Source organism: Theropithecus gelada, chromosome 3 (assembly GCF_003255815.1).
Source record: "Theropithecus gelada isolate Dixy chromosome 3, Tgel_1.0, whole genome shotgun sequence".
Lineage (NCBI taxonomy): Eukaryota > Metazoa > Chordata > Mammalia > Primates > Cercopithecidae > Theropithecus > Theropithecus gelada.
Genome location: NC_037670.1, coordinates 1903209 through 1909208, shown reverse-complemented (window position 1 = coordinate 1909208; position 6000 = coordinate 1903209). Strand labels below are relative to the sequence as shown.

The following is a 6000-nucleotide window of genomic DNA, read 5'->3' as shown; positions in this document are numbered from 1 at the left end:
TGAATATCTAAGCCAATTGTTAAACATAGTGATGTTACTAGATTCTTAAAACAAGCTGGAGGCTGGGTGCAGTAGCTCACACCTGTAATCTAACACTTTGGGAGGCTGAGGTGGGTGGATCACCTGTGGGCAGGAGTTCGAGACCAGCCTGGCCAACATGGCGAAACCTCATCTTTACTGAAAAAAATAGAAAAAAATTAACTCAGCATGGTGGCAGGCACCTGTAATCCCAGCTACTTGGGAGGCTGAGGCAGGAGAATCGCTAGAACCTGGGAGTCCGGGGTTGCAGAGAGCCAAGATCGCACCACTGCACTCCAACCTGGGCGACAGAGCAAGACTTCAACTCAGAAAAAAAAACAAAACAAACTAGAGACGGGTTTGTTTTAGCTTCATTTTGAAACTGTGAAGACAGGCAGTGAGAATGAGTTGGGTTGTCCAAATTCAGGCAGCAAGCTGGAGACCACACGGTCCCTGGCCCTTTGCAGCCGGAGTGTGTGGGCCAGCTGTGTGGGGGTATGCACTTCCCCTCCGTCTGCCGGCACTACCATGTACCATGTCTGGCCTCGTCACCTGGAGACCTGGGAGTCTTCTTTGGTTTTCCCTGACCTTTGCCACCAGATCTGCTTACTTGCAAGGCCTGTTGGTTGTGCCCCTCCCAGCCTTTCCCGTCTTCCTCCTTTTTATCTTGGTCATTGTTTCAACCCAGCTAGAATCATATCTGCCCAGAGTACTCCAATAGTTCCTAGTTGGGAGTCCTCTAAACTCTTTTGTTTAAACAAATTTGGCCAAACAGGTGGCACACGCCTGTAATCCAAGCACTTTGGGAGGTTGAGGCAGGAGGATCACTTGAGGCCAAGAGTTCAACAGCAGCCTGGGCAACAGAGTGAGACCCCATCTCTACAAAAAAATTTAAATCTTAGCTGGATGAAGGAAATGTATACAATGGTCCATTTCTAAGACAAAGTGCCTTAAATCAACTTAGGTCAGTAGACTACAGAACAAACAGGATACAGCAGGCTCCTGCTTGGACAGCCAATGCCTGCTTGTCACCCACCCCCCTTAGTTACCCTCACCTGAACCAAAGAGGTTTAGTCTAAGATGAAAGTTTACTAACTGCAAAATAGCTTGTGTTGTCTGTTCTTATCAGCCTGCCCAGCTACTTAAGTCAGAAGTCAAATACTTGAAGAGCCCCTGAGCTAACTAGGATTGCAATGCAGTGTGGGCTGCAACAAAATGCAGCAGGACAACCCTAAAGAAAACACCTAAAGCCCCTACCCAACAACCAATAGGTGACATCTGGGAAGATTGTGACCCCACAGTACTCAGCCTATGAGGAACTGGGGGAGGGACCTGTGCACTAGTGGATAAATTGCTTGTTGAAACTGTGCTGGGTGTGCCTGCTGCCAGACACCCGATATTGCAAGAGCGTCATTAAATGTCTCACTTCCGCTGTTCTCTGGGTCTCTGAGTCCATTCTTTGGGTTTGGAGGGGTGAGTTTGTTTCTCATAATGGGGAATAAAAATCATACATTCCCTTGGGGGCAGGTATTGGTATCTAGGTGGGTTATAGCTGAAGATGTTCTGTCATTCTGATATGTTCTAGAGAGGTACGTGACCTTGTCCCCACAAAACTGGTGACATAATACTAACACAGGAAACAAAGGAAAAAAGGTTATGCTGAAGCTAATTGCTACTTGGAAGTTGCAGCAGTTGAGTTAGATTTCGTGAAGAAATAGGACTTAATATAGCTGAGCTCTTAATGAGGTTGTGATTTCCCAGGTAGGGGGACCGGGTGTACGAGCATCTGGAAGAAGAAAGTGAAGAGAATGAAAGGAGGGAGGAGAAAGGCACCGTATATGAGGGAGCAGTAAGGCCACATTATGGCAGCAGAATAGCTTAGACATTATTTTTTGAGACGGAGTCTCACTCTGTCGCCAAGGCTGGAGTTCAGTGGTGCTATCTCGGCTCACTGCAACCTCCACCTCCCAGGTTCAAGTGATTCTCCTGCCTCAGCCTCCCGAGTAGCTGGGACTACAAGCTCTGCCACCGCGCCTGGCTAATTTTTTGTATTTTTAGTAGAGATGGGGTTTCACTGTGTTAGCCAGGATGGTCTCAATCTCCTGACCTCGTGATCCACCCGCCTCCGGCCTCCCAAAGTGCTGGGATTACAGGCGTGAGCCACCGCACTTGGCCTTACTTGGTTTCTAGAAAGTGCCAGACAGTTTGCTAGGTGCCAAAAGTACAACAGACAAGAAAAAACATAGTCTTGGTACTCCAAGAACTTGCTGGTGTAGCAGACAGATAATAAAAAAGGCAACAAACAGATGAAACACTGCAAAGTATGACCATGAAGAAGGCAAGCAGCGGGAGAATTACTTTTAGTTTAAGAGGCCAGGGAAGATCTCTCTGAGGAAGTGAGGCTTACTGAGACCACAGAATTGAGAAGGGGCCTATCAGACAGAGCAAAGGGGGTTGGGCGCAGTGGCTCACGCCTGTAATCCCAGCACTTTGGGAGGCTGAGGCGGGAGGATAATTTGAGATTGGGAGTTTAAGACCAGCCTGGCCAACATGGTGAAACTTCCATGTCCTTAAATACAGTCTGCAAGCATGAAATAGAACAGGATTCCCAAAGTGGATGGCAGTAGGTTCTCTCTGAAATAAATTACAGAAAACTTCATTACAAAATGATGATGCAGGCCAGGCACTGTGGCTCACATCTGTAATTTTAGTACTTTGGGAGGCTGAGGCAGAAGGATCATTTGAGTCCAGGCTGGGGAATGTAGCGAGACCCTGTCTCTACCCACCACCACCCCCGAAAAAAAAGCGATGGCTCCAGGGGAGTATCCACAATACAGCCAACCGAGGAAACTGGTTTATCACACCAGCGTCTGATAAGGTCTGTGCTGCTTTGAAATCACATTAATGAAAACATGTAACTACCAGAATGCTTCACATTGAAAGCTTTTATTTTGAAAAATAAAATACAAAAGTCATTAAGTTGTAAATGTATAATGATAATTTCCCAACTTCTCAGAAACAATACAATGAATTAAATAATTATTTAATATTATTCACATCAATACACTTAAACAGGCACACGTGTTCTACAAAACATTAGAACATGTACAGACAACCTATTTCAAAAGGAGACTGCCCAAGTCTGCTTACAGGATCCCATTTTTAAACCCTCTCCTTGAACACAAACTTCATAATCTGGTAAGAAAAGAGGACAAGAGCAGTTTTAACAGGAAACACGTTTCTTCTGGGCTCCTTACCGCAGGGCTGTGCATGGAATCAGGATCAAGAGCTCTTTGCTCAGGAGGCAGATCCCTCATGAGACCCAAAGCTGTGCGGACACCTCCATCCTCTCAGTGGGAGGAAACTGGCAAAAGCAGAGGAGACACAGCCAAGGTGCAGACGCTCCACCGAGCTTGGCAGGGGACAGCCAGTCCTAGGAATTTCCCTTCCGTTGAAAAGGCAGCAGTCTTTCCTAGGGCGAACAAACAGAACGTGGTTACGGGTGTGGAGTCCCGGTGTGTTCCTGTGTCTTCATCTCTTCCTTCCCAGCTACAGGCCTGGACAAGCCAGGCGGCTGGGGAGGTTGCTGCAGGTCAGGGGCCAGGAGGATGGACGTTGAGAACAGCTGCCTCAGGAGGGCTGCCTGGGAGGCACACGCGCCCTCACTCTGGTGCTTTCAGATGCATGCGAGTAGCTGCTGGGAGCAAAGCAAGCAGATGGTGGCCAAAGCCAGGGCTGCTCCTGCCCATTTCTAAGTAACTGCGACTGTCGTCTGCTATTGATGCTACTGTGGGGGTACTGTCAGGGGCATAAGGTGTCCAGGGGTCAGTACCCTGATTCCTCCTCATGTGAAGAAATGGGTCCTAAGGTTTTTTTTTTTTTTTTTTGAGACGGAGTCTCGCTCTGTCACCCAGGCTGGAGTGCAGTGGTGCGATCTCGGCTCACTGCAAGCTCCACCTCCCGGGTTCACACCATTCTCCTGCCTCAGCCTCCCGAGTAGCCGGGACTACAGGCGCCCGCTACCATGCCCAGCTAAGTCCTGAGGTTCTTAAAGTGTCCAGGGGACAAGACCCTGATTCCTCCTTGTGTGAAGAAATAGGTCCTAAGGTTCTTTAAGTGTCCAGGGGTCAGCACCTGATTCTTCATCACGGGAAGAAATGGGTCCTAAGGTTGTTTAAAGGAAGCTCTGGAGAACACAGTGACTGTTACTGAAATGCCAAGGGGACCCACAAGATAAGATAGTATCCATCCTAAGGGCTCTGCTGTGTCCCCGGTTCTCCTGAGTCCTCCTCACCACAGGTGGGCCCCTCCCGGCCTCCACACAAAAGCAAGGGTGAAATGCTGCGGAGGCAGCTGCCGATGCAGTCGATCCTCCAACATGCTGGTCAGGAAATGAGGCCTTGTGAGTGTTTGGTGGGATGGGTAGGGAGATTACCTATGAACTTTGAAAGCATTTTGTAAAAACAAAGTTAGCCAAGGCCTGATAACTGCTGTTAAATATGCAGACCCACAGAATAATTCAGCGTTTGCTCCTCAGCAAAAAGGAAACCTGAATCCTAGAGCCTGTCGATATCAGCAGCTTGCTGCCACCTGGGATTTTGAGATGATGGAGCAGTGTCCATGTGCTTCTTATGTGTATAATCCATCAACGCACCGCAAGTCACATTCAACCTGTTTTCTCACTAGTAAAACAGGAATACTACCAGCTTGCCAGAGTGGTTTGAGAACTGAATACAATTTTATATATAGATGTATATATAATTTAGCATATCAGTTATATATATTATCATCTTATACATATACAAATAAAATGCTTGGTATTTTATGCCTGGTATGGAGTATGCACAATACATCATTATTATATAAAGTAAAAATAAAAACAAAAGTCAGCAAGTAAACTATGAGAAAAAATCACTATCAATATCAGATTTTATTTATTTTTATTTATTTATTTATTTTTGAGATGAAGTCTCACTCTGTCACCCAGGCTAGAGGGCAGTGGTGTGATCTCAGCTCACTGCACCCTGTCGGGTTCAAGCGATTCTCCTGCCTCAGCCTCCCGAGTAGCTGGGACTGTATGTGCCCGCCACCACACCCAGCTATTTTTTTTTTTTTTTTTTGAGACAAAGTCTTGCTCTTTTCACCCAGGCTGGAGTGTAATGGTGTGATTTCAGCTCACTGCAACCTCCGCCTCCTGGGTTCAAGTGATTCTCCTGCCTCAGCCTCCCAAGTAGCTGGGATTACAGGCCCCTGCCACCACACCTGGCTAATTTTTGTATTTTTAGTAGAGACGAGGTTTCATTATGTTGACCAGGCTGGTCTCGAACTCCTGACCTTGTGATCCACCTACCTTGGCCCCCAAAGTGCTGAGATTACAGGTGTGAGCCACTGTGCCCAGCCAATATCAGATTTTTTTAAAAGGCTGTTCAAGTTCCAACTGATCAAAGGCTTTGCCATATCATTTGGAGCAAAACTGATCTTAAGCAAGTTTGGGTTGCTTAAGCAGAGACTGTAAGTCTGGGAGAAGGGTAGGCGCTCTGAGCAGCTGCACCTGGAGATCTGGGCTGAGAAACCAGCTTTGCCACTCATGAGCTGGTATCCCTGGACATGTGCCTGATGAGGGCCACATACTCAGATAGAAAGAGGGCTTAAAAGGCAGCAGCTGGCCTTGTCCACAATGTAGTGCTTAGTCCAATGAGACAATGTAGGTTACTTACATAAGCCATCCATAATACGTTAAAACAAGCAAGGGCAAACTTGAAAAACCAACCAAGAAACAAACAAAAATTGCAGTAGTGGAAAAACATCTGCAAGTCCAGCACACAGAGAAAGCCCTTGGAGGCGGGGCTGGGCAGCTGGGGCCCTGGCTGAACAGGGAACCAGAAGTAAGCAGTCACTCCCGCGTTCTGGGTTTCCCTGCCTCTGGACTATGGTCTTGACAAACGACCTGCTCCCTCCGGGACCAGCTTCCTTATCAGAAAA

General features: G+C 47.3%; 1 protein-coding gene across 2 annotated transcripts in view; it reads right to left on the bottom strand.

Annotated features, from left to right (window-relative positions):
• Positions 1-2945: 2945 nt before the first annotated feature.
• TPST1 (tyrosylprotein sulfotransferase 1) overlaps positions 2946-6000 on the bottom strand; it is a 155541-nt gene continuing 152486 nt past the window's right edge. The window contains exon 6 of one of the 2 annotated variants that reach the window (XM_025378573.1): positions 2946-3490. The gene's annotated coding sequence lies outside the window, so the exon portion shown is untranslated. The remainder of the gene's footprint in view (positions 3491-6000) is intronic. The other variant, XM_025378574.1, reaches the window with a different exon arrangement.